Source organism: Rattus norvegicus, chromosome 12, assembly GCF_021556685.1.
Source record: "Rattus norvegicus strain SHRSP/BbbUtx chromosome 12, alternate assembly SHRSP_T2T, whole genome shotgun sequence".
Taxonomy (NCBI): Eukaryota; Metazoa; Chordata; class Mammalia; order Rodentia; family Muridae; genus Rattus; species Rattus norvegicus.
The window spans coordinates 12,592,840-12,614,321 of NC_141545.1; the positions used below are offsets into that span (position 1 = coordinate 12,592,840).

The 21,482-nt window shown below is 48.5% G+C and overlaps 2 long non-coding RNA genes across 8 annotated transcripts in view; one reads left to right on the top strand and one right to left on the bottom strand.

Annotated features, from left to right (window-relative positions):
- Positions 1-21,482, top strand: part of LOC102554603 (uncharacterized) — a 35,632-nt gene that overhangs the window by 8,308 nt on the left and 5,842 nt on the right. For 2 of the 6 annotated variants that reach the window (XR_015634589.1, XR_015634587.1), the window contains exon 2: positions 19,064-19,437. This is a non-coding gene — a long non-coding RNA (uncharacterized LOC102554603). Of the gene's footprint in view, positions 1-3,248; positions 3,385-10,095; positions 11,358-18,007; positions 18,143-19,063; positions 19,438-20,814; positions 21,211-21,482 lie in introns of those variants that run through there. The other 4 variants (XR_015634588.1, XR_015634590.1, XR_015634592.1 and 1 more) reach the window with 4 other exon arrangements.
- Positions 992-6,886, bottom strand: LOC134481149 (uncharacterized). 2 transcript variants are annotated; one of them, XR_015634586.1, is made up of 4 exons: positions 6,683-6,872; positions 5,895-6,297; positions 4,208-4,283; positions 3,892-4,116 (listed from the first exon to the last, which is right to left on the bottom strand). It is a non-coding gene; the product is annotated as an uncharacterized LOC134481149 (long non-coding RNA). The 2 variants fall into 2 exon arrangements; XR_015634585.1 differs by lacking the exons at positions 4,208-4,283; positions 5,895-6,297 and adding an exon at positions 992-1,127 and having other exon boundaries at positions 2,026-4,116; positions 6,683-6,886.

The following is a 21,482-nucleotide window of genomic DNA, read 5'->3' on the forward strand; positions in this document are numbered from 1 at the left end:
ATTTTCCCAAAAATTTCCTGGAACCAGACTGCTTGCAGTCGCTTACACTGATCAGCTCGTGGGCACTTCAAACAGCTGAACAAATCCACTCCCTTCTGAACCCGCTCATCTTGCCCTCGGACCCAGGAAACAGCGCCACCCAAAACATCATGAGCGGAGTCAGAAAGCCGCAAGGAAAGCACTCAGAGCGAGGTGCCAACTTCCGGCCACCAGCGTCCCAGCAGGAAAGATGAGCTCAGTTGTCCAACCTCACAGGCTTGCTTTTGGGCTAACAGACGGTGCTAGCTGACAGGAGCAACAGGTTATTATCGCCATCACCACCCTCCTCTCCTGATAGTCTCTTATTTTTCAATACTTCCCAAACACATTCTCCACCTGATTTAATTACCCTGCTCCTCTGATTATTTCTGCTGGAAAGATTTCCTCTTTAATCTTTAAGTTTTGTGTATGCTATGATATTTAACTGGCCGTGTGTAAAGATTAGAAGTGTAGTCCATTCTTGCTGTTTAACCATCCTTCAGTTGAAGAGCAGCCATATACGCAAGATTACAGTTGAGTGCCTGGGCATGGTGGCGCATGCTCTCAATCCTCCTGCCGAGTCCTTTTGGAGGTAAAGGCAGGTCGATCTCTCTGAGTTCCAGTCCTGCGGTGACTACAGAGTGAGATTGTCTCACACCCAAACCCACACCAAACCAAACAAGTTTATAGCACAATCCGTACAGTAAGTAACACTCCGTGATGGTTATTCCACACAATGGCAACTGTCGCATGCACTTGTTACATTTTAGGGATGGATGGATGGATTTTTCAAGACAGGGTTTCTCTGTTTAGCCCTGGGTGTCCAGGAACTCACTCTGTAGACTAGGCCCGCCTTAAACTCAGAGATCCACCAGCCTCTGCATCCAGAGTGCTGGATTAAATACACGCACTACCACTGCCTGGCTAACATGTTTTCTAAAAAAGTATTTATTTTATTTTTTTTTTTAATTTTGTGAATATGTGTACAGGTATGTGCATGTGAGTGCAGTATCAATGGAGGCCATAAGAGGGCGCTGGACCCTTCAGCTTGGGACTTAGCAGGTTGTTGTGAGCCATCTGATGTGGGTGATGGGAACTGTTCTCATCTTCTGCAAAGGCAGTGAGGTGCTTTTAGTCATTGAGCCGTCGTTTCAGTCCTATTATAATCATTATCATCATCATCACCACCACCACCACCACCACCACCATCACCACCACCACCACCATCATCATCATCATCATCACCACCATTTTGGTTTTAGGAATGGGCCCCAAGTCTTTTCTCATGTTAGGTATATGTTCTAAGTTAAGCTTACAACTATTAATTTACAGGCTGTCTCTCGTCATTAAAAATAATATTAATGGCCTGGGGAGATGGCTCAGCGGTTAAGAGTACTTGCTGCTCTTGTAGAATTCTGTTTCCCAAAACCCGCCTTGGGTGGCTCACAGCCACCTGTAACTGCATTTACAGGGGGTCCAGCGCCCTCACTGGCATCCAGGAGCATCTGCATGCATGCGGCACACATACGTGCCCTCGGGCCCACACACACATATAAAATAAGTAACTCTAAAAGATAAACTGTAAACAGCGCATCCAGCTTCTCCCGCACAGCCTCACACAGCCTGCTGGCCATTACTGCTGTATTGCATCAGAAGGTCACATGGGATGATTGCCAGGGTCATCAGACTGACCCCCATGCCTCTTACAATGTGTCCGCATGTCACCTGATGCTTGATTGGAACTATTGAAAGTTCATGTTTAAAAGGCAGTTAGGTTCGGGGAGAGGGCCACCGTTCTTGCACACAGCTGTTTTGGCAGTGTATCTTTGAACGGCCAACCTGAGGATGGCTATGGTTCGTTCGTTCGGTGGTAAATTTCTGATCACCAGATCTAAGCTGGTTGGCTGTTATCATGCTAGATGAGGGGGTGGGAGGACAGCAGACAAGCTCTGAAGCAGCAAGGTCCCCCAAAACTGTCTCTATCTGGGAGACACATGGGGTACAAACCTCCGTGTTTCCCTCAGCAATGCTCCTGCTTCCTTCTCTGTTCCCCCAGATACTGGAACCCGGGGACGCCATCTTGGTTAGCCTAGAGAATCTGAGATAGATGGAATCTATTCCTAGAAAGAGACCCGAGGTCCTACAGAAAATGAGGTGGGAGGAGGGTCAGAGAGAGGTCTCACTGGCGCTGGCAGGTCTCGGGACAGGTTGCAATGCAACCCCCCAGCCAGCACATTGCAGTGGTCCCTCTGCCGTCCTGTTACCACAGTTCAGGAGAGCATGCGGCAGCAGCTGAGGGTGGCCTCAGGCTTCTGATGAGACCGGCAGCGTGGGTGTTTGGGAAATGCTTCCGTCTGCCTGGCGTAAGTTCAGTTCTCCTTAAGGCCACGCTGTCAGCACAGCTCTTGTGGACTCTGACGGGGCAAACTGTTCTAAAGGTTTCGCGGTGTTGACAGAGCCGGAGCCAAGTGTGTGAGCAGGTTTGAATCCTTTCTATCTGTTTGCCAGTTGGTTGAGTCTGGGCATATCTTCTCCTGCCTACTCCGTCAGGTGCTCTGTTTACTACTCTGAAGGTGGCTGAACCTGGGAGAACGGAGCCTAAAAGTGAGGCGGACTAAAGTCTCATGCAATAGCCAACTTTATTCAGAGCATCGAACGGTTTATCCTCTGAGGTTTAAGGAGAACCACATGAGTAAACGTACAATCTAAAGGACACGCTGCACACGGCAAAACGTGTATTTTCTTTCCTTCTTTCTTTCTTTCTTTCTTTCTTTCTTTCTTTCTTTCTTTCTTTTTCTCTCTCTCTCTCTCTTTCTTTCTTTCTTTCTTTTTTTTCCTTTTCTTTTTTTCGGAGCTGGGGACCAAACCCAGGGCCTTGCGCTTGCTAGGCAAGCGCTCTACCGCTGAGCTAAATCCCCAACCCCCCCTCCCCCCCAAAACGTGTATTTTCATAGAAGCATATAAACAAATAACGATAGCTAGTCTTAATGAATAATCTGAAGTAAACCCACTCTCATCTAGTACACCTAGGGGCGACACTGAGAACCGCTCCAAGAACAGATCGAGGTTTTGAAGAAACCGAGGTCACAACTCTTGTCTTGTTTTCCAGGCATTCTCTCACAAGCACTCAGAATTCCCCTCACGCAGTTCAGTTCCTGGTCCATGCTTCCTCAGTTCACGTCTTCTTTTCAGATCTGTGAACTCATGATCCTACCCCTCCCCCCCTTTAGTACCGGGATCACACGTATGCGCCTCAATGCTCGCTGGAACGCACTGTGTAGCGCAAGATGACCTCAGATGAATAGAGATCTGCGGCCTCTGCTCCTGGGCGCTGGGATTGAAGGTGCGCGCCGCCACATCTGGCTAGTAGGTTTACTTTATTTTGTAATAATCAAGGGTATGTGCGTTGTAGAAAACATTTTAATATTAATGGGAGGTTTCTACTCTATCTTTGATCATTCAGCTCGCTGATTAAAAACCACACAATCTTTATATTTATAGTAAGCCTATAATGCACTAGAGCTGGCAGATGTCTACCCTCCGTGATATTAGAATCTACGTCCCCATCAACAACTCCAAGTTATAACTTGTCACGTTTCATCTGGTCAGCTCTTAACTCCAATTGGCCAGCCCTCATGGCCCTGGTTTTATGACTCACCCACCCTGTGGCATCTTTTCCTCTCTCCACCTTCTCTCTCTCTCTCCTCATGGCTTCTCCTCTGATCTCAAGCCCAGGAACCCAAACCTTGCCTGTCTCTCCTCTGCCCAGCTAATGGCTGTCGGCATCTTTATTCACCAATCAGGGATAACTTGGGGGGAGGGGTGAGGTTACACAGCATCACTTGTGTAAGGGCAGATTTTCTCCTTCCTGGGAGCAACCAGGCCTCGAGGGCCAGTATTGAGCATTACAGCGCATAGCGACAGACGGAACCTCAACTGTGTGAATGTGTGTCCGTGAGGGCTGGTGTCCATGGAGCACGGGACCCTCAGGAGCTGGAGTTACAGGCAGTCGTAGACTTCTAGACATGGGCGCTGGGATCCTCTGCAAGAGCAGCAAATGCTTTTAACTGCTGAGCCATCTCTCCAGCCCACTACACACTACAAACAAACAAACAAACAAACACAGAAATGAACAAATGAATAAAACCTTCCTTGCCCCAGTTTCTTCAGTAGAAAGACAAAAAGTTACCCTTGGCATAGAGCACTGGTCCTCAACCTCCCTAATACTGCAACTCTTTAACAGAGTTCCCCACATGGTGGTGGCCCTAAAACCATAAAATTATTATTATTATATTTTTTTTGGTTCTTTTTTTTCGGAGCTGGGGACCGAACCCAGGGCCTTGCGCTTCCTAGGTAAGCGCTCTACCACTGAGCTAAATCCCCAGCCCCCATAAAATTATTTTGTTGCTACTTCTTAACTGTAATTTTGCTACTGTTATAAATTGTAACGTGAATATTAGATATGCAGGATATCTGATATGTGATCCCAAGTACAGACTAACACACACACACACACACACACACACACACACACACACACACCAATTTTATAGATTAAATTGTCCCAGGGGTCAGCATGATGGCTCATTAGGTCAAGGCATTTGCCTACTGAACTGAGTTCAGTTTCTGGAATCCACATGGTAGAGAGAAGTGACTCATGCAAGTTACCCCCCAAACCCCCAACACGTGCTGCAGCAGAAGTGCCCTCTCCCACAAAAATAAATATAAAAAAGTAAAGAGTTATAAGCAGACATTGATCCTTTATCTCTCTGCACGCCACCCCCATGGCTACCAAATTTACATACACAAAACGGAAAAAGAGAACATTGCAGCTGAACTTTTATCTGACTTGAGTGAACTTGAAGCTAGTTTCTAAAGTTGAGGGAGAATATTCCTGCCTCGTATGGTATCACAGGCTTCAGTCCCAGCAGTGGAGATGTTGAGGGCTACATAGTGAGACTCTGGAGATGGGGGGAAAGGGAGAGAGGGAGAGAGAGAGAGAGAGGGAGAGAGAGAGAGAGAGAGAGAGAGAGAGAGAGAGAGAGAGAGAGGAGAGAGACAGAGAGAGACAGAGAGACAGAGACAGACAGAAAGAGGGAAGGGAGAAACAGGAGAGGAGAGGGTGGGGGGAGAGAGAGAGAGGGAAAGAGAGGACAGACAGAGACAGAGAGAGACAGACAGAAAGAGGGAAGGGGAAAACAGGAGAGAAGAGGGGAGAGAGAGAAAGAGGGGGGGAGAGGGAGAGAGAGAGAGACAGATGGACAGAGACAGAGACACAGAGAGAGTGACAGAGGCAGAGAGAGACAGAAAGAGGAAAGGGGGAAACAGGAGAGAAGGGAGAGAGAGAGAAAAAGAAAGAGAAGAGAGAGAGGCAGACAGACAAAAAGAGGGAAGGGGGAACAGGAGAGGAGAGGAAGGGAGAAAGGGGGGAAATAGAGATTAAAAGACAGAAACAGAGAAAAAGGTATTGAGAAAGAGAGACAGGGGAGGGGGAGGGAAGAAGGGTAGAAGAGAGGCTGATTTCTGTAATCCTAAGACACAAAAGGATACCAAGTTCAAAGCCAACCTGGGTTAACACATTGTCTCAAAATAATACATATGGTACAGGATATCATGCCTATGGGGTATATGTTAGAGTTTGAGGTAGAAATTAATTATGAAGAACCCTGAATGCATTAAAAGTCTACAGTATGTATTTTAGAAAATCAGTGGACTGGAAGAAGGGGCCCTCGCTGAGATCGGGGCTGTGACCTCTGTGTCTTTTCTATTACCGAGCTACAGGGCACACATCTGCTTAGCCTGTGCATCTTGCACCAAAGGCTGACGCCTCAAAGAAGCTCCAGCTAGCAGGCGTGATGTTTGTGCTGCAAACGCACCGACTTGCTGTGGGCTGCAGCGTGGAAGTCTTTCCTTCCAACGCTCTTTCCCTGAAATCAAAGACTTAGATACTGGATTCTCAAATGTGTCGTAGGGGCTGGGGATTTAGCTCAGTGGTAGAGCGCTTGCCTAGGAAGCGCAAGGCCCTGGGTTCGGTCCCCAGCTCCGAAAAAAAGAACCAAAAAAAAAAAAAAAAAAAAGAACCAAAAAAAAAAATGTGTCGTGAAGTCTCTCCAAACAGAAAATCATGTATTCCTGCTTTAAAAAGAAAAGAATAGCCCGGATAGCTCATCTGTGGGGCGGGTCTGACAGCAAGCTTTCACAGAGAAGCGATATCCAAACAGGGAGGTCAGGACGGAACCTGCCAGTTCCGAGCTTGGTGTGCACACAAGGCGGGAATTCCTGCAGAGAACAGAAGGCCTGGTTAACCTGCACCCAACCACACGGAACACGGGGCCAAGGCTTGCATGGCTCAGCGCTCTGTGGTGCACTTGGAACTACACGGCTGAGGGATTAGAAGTTGTTTGCTTGCTCAGTACAAAGCAAGAGGCTTATAGGAACTTCAATGACAACCGAAAGTTGACTCCTGTAACCGACTGGCTATGCTTGACAAACCCCATACATTGATAACCTTTTATAGCTGAAAGGTCCCAGAGTCCTACTAAGCAGTAGCCTGTAACACTCCTGTCTAAGCCTGCTGCTGTTGGGCAACATGGGACCTAAATAAAGGAAAACTTTTCCGGCTAAGGTTTTTTTGTTTTTTTTTTTTTTCCTGGGCATTAATTACCTCTTGAAGCGTCCCCAAGGCTTGCAGCTGGTGTTTCCCACGGTTCCTAGGGTTGCAACTATAGAAGCATAACGTGGCAGTTACAATACATGGCCCAGGAAACTGTCACATACCGACATGCTTCCTGCCACATGACCTTTTTTAGCCGATGGTGCCATTGCCCACCCGCAGCCACCCTCTCTGAAAGAATACCCTGATAGACTCAGGGCAAGAGAGGGGTGTGTGCCGATGCCAAGTCCCCACCCCCATGCCCCCACTCCAGGCCTCCCTCTGCCATGCTGTCCTTAACAGAGTAGTTGGGCCAGGTCTTAACTGGTGGAACCTTGTTCTTGCTTATTTTTACAAAAGGGGCTATTTTTAAGTGTGAGACACTTCCTATCTTTGAGTTAACTCAAACACATTTCCTACTAACAAAGCAGGCAAATGTGGCTGCTAGGATTCAGAGGCTTTCCCGGATCACAGCCTGCAAGGTCTGTGGATGACACAAAGAGGGTGGCCTTGCAGGAAGGCTGGGGTTTATGACAAGAGGATTTCCTGAGCTCTGCTAACATCTGTTCCTTGGGAGGCCTGGCTTCTAGAGTGGATTTGGGTTGAGCATTGCCCTTGGGGTGGAAGGCACATAAGACGGAGACATTTAGAGCCGCCTGCTTTGCCAGCTTCTAGTTCCTGTGGTAATGCAGTTTCTTGTCAGAGGTTTGGGAAGGGCTGACAAGGAATATTGCTGGCTTTCCCTAGTGCCATCTTGCCCCATCTCAGGACTTTTCTCCCTCCCCCTCCCGCTGCCCTCCCCCTCCTTTCCCTCTCCCCTTCCCTTCCTTTCTCTCTCCCCCCTTCCTCCTCTTCATCTTCCTCCTCCTCTTCCTCCTCCTCCTCCTTCCCAAGACAGGTTCTCACTATGTAGCTCTGCTTATTCTGGAATTCACTATGTAGACCAAACTCCAGAGAGATGCCTTTGTCCCCCAAGTACTGGGATTAAAAGTGTATATGCCACAACCTGCTGTCTGGTACTTTTCCTTAACCCACTGATGCCCTAAAGCGGTCTGTATGCCAGGAGCTCTTGGTCAGCTCATGTGCCAGACAAGAAGTGGGATCCCAGAAAGAAACTTTGCCCGAAGTCATACATCTTCTAGGTGTCACACCTGGGATGACGCTCCTGCCGTTGCTCGTGATGACAAACCGAGATGGATACAGTCTGTAGGTGGCATGCAGTTGGGAAGTACCCCATGCATATCAGAGCATAAAGCAGATGTCACCCAGGCCGGAAGCACGGTGTCAGCTGGGTTAGCTGCACTGAGTCACAGGTGGCCCTTTAATGTGGCCTGACAGTACCGTTGTGCCTGGAGCTCTGTGGCTTCCACAGGAGGTTCGTTGCAGGTCCCCATGGATATCAGAATCTACAGGGGTCTGTATCTTTTCTGTCTGCATGTTGTTTGCACAGAATCTATACTTATTTCCCGTATGCTCCAATCATCTCTACCCGATTTATTTTTTCCTCTTAGAATAAAATCACACTGTGCAGCCTAGGCTGGCCTTGAACTCACAATCGCTTTGCCTCAGCCTTGCATGTTTGTGGCAACAAGTGCGCACTACCACATTTACTCTCCAGATGACTTTTCAGTCTTAATGTACACGTCGTCTGTATAAGAAGCTGGCAGACAACCTTCCCAGGCACTTATGTATGTTCACTACGGAGGTAATGTTTACCCTGCACACTTTTAATTAGTGGCTGGCGAATGTGCAGATGTGGAAGGAGCGGCCAGGGAGAGCCAGCTATGGCTGCGTAGCGAAAGCTCGGCTCCTTCACAGTTATATCTGTGGGGGACTGGTACAACCAGCGGTGTGGGAGCTGCCAAGCCAAAAGCCAAACGAGATGGTGAGATACCGCTATGCTCTTGCTAATCCAGCCCACCTAGTGGTGTGTGCCTGTATGCTGGAGGGCGGCCGCCGGGACCTCTGCGGGGATCGTGAGGAGGCTGAGACAGGGGAGAGATGTATTTAGGGAGACAGTTGAAGACTTTGGGTCCTGGGGGAAGCCGATAGGTGGTTGTCTCTACCAGTGTCTCAAATCCATTCGCTTTTAGAGACTTGGAAGGATAAGCAAGTCTGAATTTGAGAGAGTAACGTGGGTCTTGCCACGCTCCACACCTTTGCTTTAGGAGATGTGAGGAACGTTTTAACAGTAGACAGTGCCATGAGCATGTCTTCAGGTGGTCCATGTTTCTGACTTGTCTCCAGGCTCGCCTGGGCTGCAGCTTGCTTTGGGTTCCTACCCCTCCCTGTTCCTACCTCTCCTTTTGTGACTGGTCCAGGACAATTCTAGGGAATGATGATTCAGAGGGAGTAGAAATCACCATCCCTGCCCCAAGTAGGGATTCCTTCCACTTACTGGAAGGAATAAATATAGAAACTGATGGTGTAAGGTCAGAAAGTAGCTGGTGAGATGGCTCAGTGAGCAGAGGCACTTACTGCCAAGCCAGATAACCCTTGGGGGTCGTTGGCCCCTGGTCCACGAGGCTAGAGGGAGCGGAAGCCTTAGGCAGGGTTTGAGCATCCCTGAGTATAATGGAAGGACTTCTGGAGACAGTTGCAGTGAGACAGCCCTGCTTTACTGTTTCATGGGTAGGGTATTTGAGGGCTCCTGGGAGTCCAGGTTGAAAGTGCTGATTGGTCCTAATGCAGCACCTAATTATCATAGGGGCAGGAAGCAAGAGCGGGTCTAGTATGCTTGGCCAGAGCGCTCTGCACAGGACCATTCCCCAAACAGTCAGGCAACTGTGCTCAGAGATGCTCTCCAAACAAGTTCAGGCAGAGAAACGGAGCCCTCCATTTTGCATAGAGCTCAGAGAGCTATCAGGACCCGATGGGCTTCAACCTTAATAGGATTCTCCACAAATAAAATTTAAAAAAAAAAATAATCAAAGAGTAATTTGCTGGTGTGTGACATATGCTTGCCGTCCCAGAACGTGGGTGCTGAGACAGGAAGATGATAAATTCGAGGAGTAATTCTTTGTTAAGTCACGGAAGGTCATAGAGACTGGGAAAGGGCATCTCACTCTGGGAGATGGGATGCGAGATGATTGGGGACATCAGCCTTCAGGACCACAGGAAGTGGAACTGTGGGCAGACAGAAGACAAGAGAAAGAGTTGGTGGGGCCTAAAGTCAGGCAAGGTGAGGTAGAGAATTGTGGGAGGTCAGGCTAAGTGCGGCATCTAGAGCAGCTCCCTTGCATTGGCCAGTCAGTGGCGATGGTGCCATGAGCTGTATGTCACAGTGTGTCCAGAAGAGGGTTGAGGGCTGCAGCTAGGTCAAGGTCATGGGGAGACACAAGTCTTTGTCTTAGTAGCTTTTGTTGGTGTAACAGAAAACCCGACACTGGGAAGTTTATAAAGAATTTTACTCTTTACTCATCCAGAGGCTGAGGCTCTAACACCTGGTGAAGGTCATCCTCCTGCATCATCCCATGGTGGAAGATGGAAAGGCAAGGAAGTATGGGGGAGGAAGCAAGACTACCCTTATGCTAACTAACCCATGACAACACATGGCAGACCTCACCACTGGTTTTGGGTTTCCATCGCTGTGAAGAGACACCATGACCAAGGCAACTCTTATAAGGGAAATATTTAACTGGGCCTTGCTTATTGGTTCAGGGGTTCAGTCCATTATCATTATGGCAGGAAGCATAGCAGCATCCAGGCAGGCATGGTGCTGGAGAAGAGCTCTACATCTTCATCTGAAGACAGAAGACTGGCTCTTATGTCCTGGGCAGAACTTAATCATAGGCCCTGAAAGCCCCAACCCCATGGTGATGCATCCTCTGACAAGGCCACACCTACCCCCAACAAGGCCACACCTACCCCAACAAGGCCACACCTACCCCAACAAGGCCACACCCACCCCCAACAAGGCTACACCTACCCCCAACAAGGCTACACCTACCCCCAACAAGGCCACACCTCCTAATAGTGCCACTTCCCATGGGCCAGCATATTCAAACCACCACAGCACCTGTTGTTAGATTCCCCACTACTGCACCAGGGATCAAGTTATGAACACATGAGCTTTGAGAGGTGCATGTCAATCATAATATCAACTAAGTAAGAGGAGGGACTTGATACCCGATTGGTTACACTGAGGGGTACAAGAGAAAGAATTGAGAATGGGTAGAAGTCCACAGGTTTCTGGCTTGGTGGCTAGAGACTCCATTCACTGGTTCAGAATTAGGGTGTGGAGGGCAAAGGATGGGCAGGAGGAGTGGATTCTAATGTCCTATAGAATACTAGGGTTTACATTTCAAAATGGCTGAGACAGCGTTCAATCTTTGCAACACAAAGAAATGATGACCGGCTGAGGCGATGAGTATCTAGATATTTATTGAAACATCGCTCTGTATATCCATGAATATTTGAAATTATTATATATCAGTTGAGAATTGAAAAAAATGATATAAGAGCCATATGTAGTGACTCATGCCTGTAATCCCAGCTCTTGAGAGTCAAGGCAAGAGGAATGCTGTGGGTTCAAGGCCATCCTGGTCTATACTGAGTTTCAGGCTACCCTGTACTATAGACTGAGACCCTGCTTTAATAAATGAATGAACGGAGGGTTGGGGATTTGGCTCAGTGGTAGAGCGCTTGCCTAGCAAGCGCAAGGCCCTGGGTTCAGTCCCCAGCTCTGAAAAAAAGAAAAGAAAAAAAATGAATAAACGAATGAAGAATGAATGAATGAATGAGTGGGGGAACTAGAATGACATGGGGGACAGCTATGTTCAAGGTTCCCACTGGGTATTTAGGAAGGACGTCCAGAAGGCCCTGGACATTGCAACAGTATTGGGGGAAGGGTAGGCTGTACTGCAGAATGAGTGTTGGGGAGGCAGCCTGGAGATCGTGAGAGATAGATAGATAGATAGATAGACAGAGAGAGAGAGAGACAGACAGACAGACAGACAGACAGACAAACAGACACACAAAAGCCTGGCTTCAGCTCAAAGCACAGGACTGCTGGTACTTAACTGATTCCAGCGACCCCACCCCACTCCTCGACACACACACACACACACACACACACAGACACACTGGCTTTTCAGGGTCACAGCATCCTTACTCAAGGCCAGGGACGCTGTGTTCCAATGCCAGTTGTGTCACAGAGCTTCGGAGAAGGCTGGGCTTGAGGAAGAGCAGGAGGCGGGTGCAGAAGTCCTTGTTCATCAGGTTCCAGGCAACCATTCCCGTCAGGGAGTCTCTAGTGTGCATCCCCTCCTCCCAGACTGTCAGAAGTATGGAGCTGATTTGGGAAAGCCAAAAATGAGCCTTCCGATCGTCACCTGGTAGGAGCCAATGCCTGGAGCCCTCCTAAAAAAAAAAAAAAATTACACCCATTTCCATGGGGTTTCAAAGTGCCTCCTGCCAGTCCGATTCCAGAGCTTGTCCCTCTAAGTGACACCTCTACATTTTCATCCCCTTGACCCTTTACTGAGGTTAAACAGGCCTGTAATCATCACAGGGTCCCACAGCATAGTAGGGGGACACAGGACAGCACCCAAAATGGGGGACTGGGGGTGGCTTTGGAGAACAGCATGAAATATTGGGAGTATCTGTTTTCTATTAAATGATCTAAGAACAACTTTATGAGGGGAAAGCAGGCTTCTCATAAAAACAAAGACATATATATGGATACAATTTAAAATTACCACCAGCTGTCCATGAAGGAAAAATTGAGCTGTCGCACCAAGACAATTGCTGCTCATCTTTGTAGCCACGCTTGAGAGTGTCGTCCAAGCGTGTCTGTGCTCACTGGCAGGCAATACCGTAGGTGCCAAAACGCTAAGACCATTTTCAACGGGATGTTCTGAAGTCCGGACAGTTTCCAAACAACTAACGTGACATTACCACCCTGAGAGTTGATATGCTGGCCAGGGTTTTTATCAATTTGTTATTTATCTTTTCGCCAACTTGACACCAACTAGAGCTGCCACGGAGGAGAAATCATCAATTGGTCGGTGGCGGCGTTTTCTTGATTAATGTTTAACGTGGGAGGACCCAGTTCGAGGTGGGCGGAGCCACCCCGCGCAGGTGGGTCTGGGTTGAGTAAGGCAAGCATTCTTCCACAGCCTCTGCATCAGCTCCCGCCTCCAGGTTCCTGCCTCGGCGCCCTTTAGTGATGGACCACAAGTTGTTTTGAGTTATATGGTCTTCATCGCAGCGGTAAATCACAGATTAGAACGGGATTCATAAGAGCCACCATAACTTCATCTGACTTCTGGATCTGCCACCAACACCACCCTCGCCACCCAAGTCCAGCTGTAAAATCGGACTGTTTCGAACCACCAGCTCCCCACGATGACATGAGGACTTATTATCAATTATAACAGCTTAGGCCGTATAGCTTATCCTTGTTCCCCACGAGCTCGAAAATCTTAATTAACCCGTTATTCTAGTCCACCATGTGACCTGCTACCTCTCAATGTGTCCTGGCACATCTGACTTCCTCCATGTCTGGCTGGCCATTCCAGCGCCTCTCAATTCTCCCCACAGTTCTCTGCTCAGAAGTCTTGCCTTTCCTCTCCTGCCTCAGGTAAGGAAAAGAATGTTCACAAAGCACTCAGGCAGGGGATGATCCAGTGAAAATAACAATGTCAAGGTTCAGTCAAACACAAGCACTCAGCTCTCCGCTGGTACAGAAATCAACATTTGAATAATACAAATAATACAACCTTTACACGGTGCGCAAAAAGATTATCTCAACTTGGGGGCACAATTTGAGAACCATTGTCAGAGGGAGGGAGGGATGGAGGGAGGGGGGAGGGAGGGAATGTGAGAATCACTGTCTTAAGGCTCACGTTATTTTGCTTTTTAACTGTTAGAAATGGCTGTATTGGGGGCTGGAGAGATGGCTCAGTCGTTAAGAGCACTGACTGCTCTTCCAGAGGTCCTGAGTTCAAATCCCAGCAACCACATGGTGGCTCACAACCATCTGTAATGAGATCTGATGCCTTCTTCTGGTGTGTCTGAAGACAGCAACAGTGTACTTATATATAATAAATAAATAAATCTTAAAAAAAAATTTTAGCCTGACTATGTCCAGTCACCAGAAGGCTTAAATACGTAAAGTCAAGGTTCGAGAACAGGAAATGGGTACCATAGAAAACAAGTCACAGTATAGGAGGCCAAGAGCAAGCGAGGGGGGCGGGGAGGGGGCAGGAGTTGCCGCGGGCGATGGAAAGGAGATGGGAGAGATTCAGATCAAGTTCTGGAAAGTTAGGAAGCAGGATGAAAACTGCTAACCGGAGAGAGAGAGCCACGTGTGTAGGAGTCAGCTGTGGGGTTGAGCCAGCCAGGCACACTCACTAGAAAGCCGTGCAACCCTGTTCCGCACAACCCATTTCGAGCCCTTCCTCCTGCCCTCCTGGCTCTGCTGCCAGGGTGGGCCAGGGTGGCAGCTGCTCCTCGAGGGGTCTGTGAATGAACGCTTGCTTCCAGCTGCCAAGAGGCTCCCAGTCTCTTCCTTTTTGGTTGTGGATGCAGAGCTAGAAACAGGAAATGAGTTTTGTTTTTGGTGTGGGTGCGTGTGCGTGTACACGCACATGTATGCATGTATTCTGCAACTGGTCTGTTGAAAGAGAAATGAAATAAACTTCCCAAAGCACGCCGATGCTCAGGGAGATTCTAGACACATGCGCAGTCCAGCTATTCATGGAGCCAAGAAAGGCTGAGGGCTGCAAATGCTGACTTTGCACTGAAGACGCAGAGAGTGCTCAGCCTGCCTCATGTGAAGACTGCACTTCAAAGGGACTTGGAAGCTTTGCTTGGAATCCTTGCTGTTACTGAGCAGAGAGGGTCTGGGAGAGTCTGCTGAGGGAGGGGATGCGCCATCCATAAATCACCTTCCCTCCTGGTCAGAGGTCTGGCTCCCCGGGTTGCCTGTGGGGAAGTGGGGTGCTAAATAAATCTAAGTCATTCAAGTTGGCAGGGCACTGGAAACAGTCACAGAGGCAGACTCTCAAATCTGATCTCCGAAGACATCTTGGGATTTTTTTAAAAACCTGCACACTAGGGTTCCGGGCAATTCGCTGTTAAATATTTACCAGCCGCCACTGTGTGTAAACAAGGTCCAAGAGGAAGCAGCTAGACCCAAAGTAGAGAGTTCAGATAAAGCGGGACAGATAGAGAGCCACAAATTAGATTGTGTCACGGCCACGCCCATCTCCACATCCGCACCCCGCCCCCAACCACCCACGGGGTTTCTCCGTACTTCCCAGGACCGCCTGGAACTCAATTTGTAGACCAGACTGGCCTCAAACTCAAAGACTCGCCTGCCTCTGCCTCCCGAGTGCTGGGATTAAAGGGGGCCGGTCTTTCCCTAATGGAGGTTTCTAGAAGGGCTGGTTATCATGACTGCACGGGGAGTGACCCTCACATCCTGGGGCAACAGTGATGGGCTTTGACAATGACGACGAAGAAGACGACATCGACGATGGCAATGACGAGGATGATGACGATGACGACGACGACTCAGCCCTAAATGGAGATCTTGGTTACAAAGCTTCTAGGTATTGGATCTAGGTGCCTAATGGGTACCACAAGTCCACAAAAGTGAATATTCTGATATGAAAATTCAGGGCTTTTATTTATTTACTTATTTATCTGTTTTTAAATTAGTGGTGCCGGATCCTCGTGTTGATAGCTGAGGGTAAGCCAGAAGGTTCTAGAAAGGGTGAGACCAACGCTTGGTGACGACTGTATTAGTTACTCATGACCGGAATTGCTGACCAAAAACTTGAGGGAATAAAGGTTTAGTTTGGCTCAGGATCTCCATGATTTTGGTCCGTCGTGTTGGGGAAGGCAGTAAGGAACATTTCTGTCAGTGGTGCTGGGAGTGTGTGGTGGCCGTTTGCCCACCACAGTGACCAGCGGGAGGCAAAGAATGTGTGTGTGTGGGGGGGTGATCCTAAGCACAAGCTCGTAGATGGCATTCTAGATTTAAATCCTAACAATGACTTTTTAATTTTGGTACCGTGTCTAGGGGTATTTTGCAAACTCCGTGTCTGTATGTGCACCCCAGAAGTGCAGTTCCCTGAAGGGGGGCATTAGAAACAGGAATTGAACATGGACATGAGCCGCAGGGCTGGTGGTGGAACTGAACCCTGGTTCTCCACAACAGTACCTGTTAGCATTCCTTCTAGGCTCTGCCTAGCAGTTACCTAGCAACAGCGGAGTAGGCCTGGCTTGCTATAAAAACTACCATTTGGCCTCTTTCTTCTCTCTGACCCCTTTCTCCCTCTCTTCCCTTCCCCCTCCCACTCCCTCTCCATGTGTTCTGTCCAGCCTCCTCCTCCTCCTCCTCCTCCTCCTCCTCCTCCTCCTCCTCCTCCTCCTCCTCCTCCTCCTCCTCCTCTTCCTCCTCTTCCTCTTCCTCCTCCTCTTCCTCTTCTTCCTCCTCTTCCTCCTCCTCTTCTCTCTCTCTCCCCCATTTCTCTGCCTCTACTCCCTTAACCCCAATTCACATGCTCCCAAATAAACTCTATTCTATACTAGGCCAGTCGTGTGGCTGGTTCCTCAGGGAGAAGGGATGCCTCAGCATGAACCTGTCGAGGTACCCTCCCACGGGACCATACCACGAGCCACAAAACATACCCTTGGCTTTACAAAACATATCAGTACCCACCTACCCTAAACCATTGAGCCATATCTCTAGGCCCTCTAAAGCAGACTTCTTGCCTTTCCTCTCTGAACTTTATAACCATTTTCCTGCTGAAACCCACGTGCACATAGACATGCTTCTGAGGACTGAGAATGGTAGGTTTTGTTTGCCACTAAGGTCCACTGGAACGACTGAGCTGCCTTTCCAGCTAAACGGTTCTGGCCTGGCTTCCCAAAGCCTGTCGCCTCCAGCGAGATCTGCCACGTGGGACCTGAGTGAGAATGGGCGAAGTAAAGAAACCAAAATAGTCATTCAGTGGGTGAAGCAAGGGAGAAGTTTATTCCAAACTGCAGAGGCTGCCTCCTGTGAAAGCAAGGAGAAGCAACAGGGCAAAGAATGCCAGGGGGAAATGGGACCTGGAGGAAGGGTGTGTGTGAGCTGGGATTGGGGGGCTTAGAGTTGAAGTCATATGTTAATGAAGGGCAACAAATTCCTCTTGCCAGAGGTAAGAGGGATACCCCTTCTAGCAAGTAGGAACTTTCTACAAGCCCCTGAAGGAATGGGGGCTTTTATTTAAATGGAAAAAGGTCTTCCTTGGGGGACCTAACAGGACCTGTGGCACCAATTTTGAGGATGGCAGAGACATTAGATAGCATGGTGCACAAGGAAAACGAACAAGATTGGAAAGATTGAAACTTTTCGAGTTTGCACGGGAGGCCACAAGCAGCAAGGTCCATGCCTGATGACATGGGGACAGGGCGCAGTCAACACTCAGGCATGCTTAACATATTGTGCAAACCTACTTCAGGCTATGTATAGGGAACATAGACAGATGTGGTGTTTGGACCTGGGTGCTATTTCCAAGATGAGATCATCATGTACAAGGAAATAGTCCCAGACTGGGGAGATTCTTAAACTCAAAACATTCTGGTCCCATGCATTTAGACGAGAGATACCCTTTGCCAGAATCCATCAAAAGGCACACCAAAGAGACTTATGTTCTTCCCCCTCAAGGTGCCGGGGATTGGATCCAGGGTCCTGTGTGTGCTGGAAAATCACTCTGCCCTGGAGCTGCATTCTTGGCCCTGTGTGTCTGACCAAATACAATTTTAACATAGCTGTTTTCAAAAGAACAGGCCCCAGTCCTGGCCCTACTTCCTGCACAGAATTCTTTACTTCTTTAGGGGCCTTTTTTATAAGGTGGAAATAGCCCTTATACCTGAATTATGGCTTATTGTGAATATTAAATAAGACCACGTGGGTCAAAAGTGCTTGGTAAATGATAAAAGCTTGCACGGGTGGGTGGTCCCCATCTCCCCTCTTTTTATCCAGCCGCCTTCTGGAGCAGATTATAGGGCTGGTATGTGCTGTGGGTTTTGCCTCGAAACTTCCCTTGGAGAGCAGTGTTTATCTATTTTAAGGAGACCCTGGAGATAGCAGACTGCTACAGAAAAGCAAATGGAATATGGAATTACCAGAAAAAGGAGGGCCGGCTGCAAGGGAACAGCTGGGGAGAGAGTTATCAATCCGGCTCGGCACCAGACGGGTGCCAAGAGGGAATTGCTAAATGCCTGGGAGAGAGAATCGTGACCAGAGAGAGCAGTGAGTGAGTTTAAAAAAAAAAAAAAAGAAAATCACATCCTGCCAAGCAAACTGGGTCATATTCCTGATGGAGTTAGTCACTGAGCAGAGCCGAGCTGAGACGGGAAGGAGAAGGTTTCAGGGCAGAAAGAACAGCGGGCTCGGTGACTCAGCGGCAGCTGTAGAGGACTCCCGGCTCTTGGGCAGAGACCCCTCATGTGGCTGGCGTGTAGCATCTTGTGGTATTTTGGATTTGAACTCGATTTTTTTTTTTTTTTAATCCTCTGAAGGAGATTACAAACCACATTTTTACCCCCTTGGAATAGTTGAGCATTTGCACACAGGGACAAGCACGAGCATGAACATACACATACACACACACACATATACACACACACACGGTTTCGAAGAGGTAAATCTTAGAAGATAAATTTAATCAAAATGGAAGGGCAAGGGGGCTGGGGATTTAGCTCAGTGGTAGAGCGCTTACCTAGGAAGCGCAAGGCCCTGGGTTCGGTCCCCAGCTCCGAAAAAAAAAAATGTTTGGAAAACAACCATACAAGAATCGTGTGTGCAGGGGTTGGGGATTTAGCTCAGTGGTAGAGCGCTTGCCTAGGAAGCGCAAGGCCCTGGGTTCGGTCCCCAGCTCCGAAAAAAAGAACCAAAAAAAAAAAAGGAAGGGCAGGAAGGCCATCCGGGAGCTTTTCCCTGGAATTCGAGTGCGAAGGGACAGCGATCAATATTACTACTTTAAGGTCGTGGGTCCCGTCCTGTGGAGACAGGATCCAGTAATAAGACTGAAGTGTAACTTGTGAGTCACTGGCAAGAAGCTAAAGCAGGGGGTTAGCTCAGCTAACAGGAGCAGGCTGATGGGTGGGATCTTGATTTTGTTCTCATTATAAAAATTTTTGGTGCTTTCTGCTACGTAGTTCTGCCAAGAAATGTGATATGTTGGGAAAGAAGAGGAAATGTATTCTACATCTCGGTGCTGTGACTATAAAAAGCCGATCCGACGACAGAAATTAGCCGGGGCTCTGTCAAGGTTGTAAATGAGGGTTTTACACTAGCCAATCAGGGTGAGAAAAAAAAAAACAAAACCCTAAAGCGGCGTCTATATTTGTCCTTGTATGGCTTCTTTATCGCTGCCTCCTTTTTCCTGCCAGATTTCCTCTGCTGCAAGTCTCCTTCCCGAAGAGCCATCCTAACCAGAGCTGACAGCCATGGTTCTGAGAGCCGAGACACTAAGAAGACAGATGTGACTTTGTTGTTACCTCAGAAGCGAGGCCTCCAAGGGAAAGGCAGCTGAGCCCAGTCCTGAGGCCTCCAAGGGAAAGGCAGCTGAGCCCAGTCCTGAGACGCTGAATGAAGCCTGCCCCAGCCTTCCATCCTGCCTTTTCTACACCTCAACCCTCACGACCCTCATCCTTGGTTTGCACCCTTGTAAGCACATGGAGGCAGGCTGGGCCATCTGCAGTGTGGTTTCGCCTCTGGTGTCTCACTTATTATCCCAACCCCACCTCTTCTCCAAGGCCTTTAGGTACGTGTGAAAAGGTAGCTCATCCACAATGTCTTGTGGGCTGTAACCACTGAGGGGATGGAGTCTATAAGTCTATCTCTTGCCTTTGGGCTGAGTTAGACCAAACTTCAACTCCATAATTTACTAGCGGGTTAGGTAACCTTGTGAATAAGGAGTTCTTTGCTCTGAAGGCTGTGACGAACCACTTAACATTCAGTTTCGAAACAGACTGTGTAGCCCAGGCTGGCCTTAAACTGACAGTAATCACCCTGCCTCAGCCTCCTGGGCACTAAGGTTACAGAAGTGTGTCTCCATGACTGGAGTTCTTTCTTTGTATGCAACCGAGATGGACTGTAACTTAATCAGGAAGGAATTTTCTAGAAAGGGACGGACTGGTTCTTAGAGGCTGAAGAGCCAGACGTATGAGATAATTGTTTGCTCCAAGTCAGGGTAAAGAATCTCTCCATTCCAGTGTTTTCTGTTACCCCTTTCCTCCTGAGAATCCAGGGTGACAAGGACCTAATGGCCTTATTGCGTTCTATGCGGTGCTGTCTTTTGGTTAATGACTAGTCAGGGGTAGCCAGGAATCAATGGGACAAAGGCTTATTCTCCGAGAATATCCCCAGGAAGGAAAATTACGTTGTCATCCCAAGGTAAGGAATTCCTAGCAGGGGGCTGGTTCATCCTTCCTTTCCCAGGGTGCAGCTCGGGTCAGGGAATGTTCACTGCTTGAGGAGAAACGTTTCCAGGACAGGAGCGAATGCAGTTCCCCTTTAAGAAGTGGATGAAAGAACTAAGATTAGAACCAAAGAAGAGAGGACTGGGTTAGTTTGGCATGGCTGTCTTAGATACTGTGAAGCCTGGCCCCCAGAAGCAAGAACAATTTGTATTCCTTATATCCAAAAGGAAAAACTAAAGCCAAGAAATGGACTATCAAGTGAAACAGGCTGAGGTGGTACACAACAGTAAGATAGGCTACAGACGAGGAGGCAGGAGGGTCATGAGTTCAAGGCTAGCCCGAACTTACGGGGCTCCGTGGTTGAGAACACTTGCCGAGGGCCCAGGTTTAGTTTCTAGCACCCAGTGCACCTGTAATTCCAGTTCTAGGGGATTGGACACCTACTGCTGGCCTCTGCAGACACCAAGCGTACACACTGTGTACGTACACACACGCAGGCACATACTCACACCCAAAGTAAATATGAATAAATTGGAAGTGAAACGGTTTTCCTTCCACTATATCTAAAGCTACAGTCTTCCAAGAAGCAAGGTAAGCCGACTTGTGAGAGAGACAACTTTGTGTCTCTGGGAGGATTCGTGTTCAGTTGCCCGTGGTAGCGAGGACCACAGTGGACCGCAGTAGACAGGATGCTACAGCTGATGTCCTCATGGTTTCAGTGGTGACATGCGTCAGTGCCTGGGTGGCCACAGCTGCCCAACGGCACTTTTCCAGATGTGGAGTTCCAGATGTGTATGGCGTGAGTGACAGAGGACGTGAGGAGCTCCCACATACCCTTCCTGACCACCTCCTTAGGTCTGTGATGGTCCGGACATACTGTGGGAGAGCCCTTTATGTTGGAGTGACGCCCCGCTCAGAGGTCACTGCTGGGATGTGTTCCATCAGCCAGAGTCCTTCATGCTTCCTCCAGTGTAAACCACACCAACATCTTGTTTATCACTGAAGAACAAATATATTTTGAGTCCCTAGGGCTATATCTGTTATGAGAAATCGAAAATACCCATATTTATAAACATCGTGTTGTATATCAGAAATACATGAGATTTTTAAAAAGATATATCTGTATTAGCTTTAAGTGTGTGAGCGTGCGTGCATGCATGCGTGTGTGAGTGTGTGTGTGTGTGTAGGAGTTTGTGCACATGAGTGCAGTGCCCACAGAGGCCAGAAGAGAATGTCAGATCCCTTGAAGCTGGAGTGCCGGAGTTGTAGGTAGCCATGAGCCCTTCTTCCGGGTGCTGGGAACTGAACCTGGGTCCTCTGGGAAAGCAGTAAGGGCTTGCAACTGCTGAGCCTTCTGTCCTGCCCTGAGAAATATATACTATATATT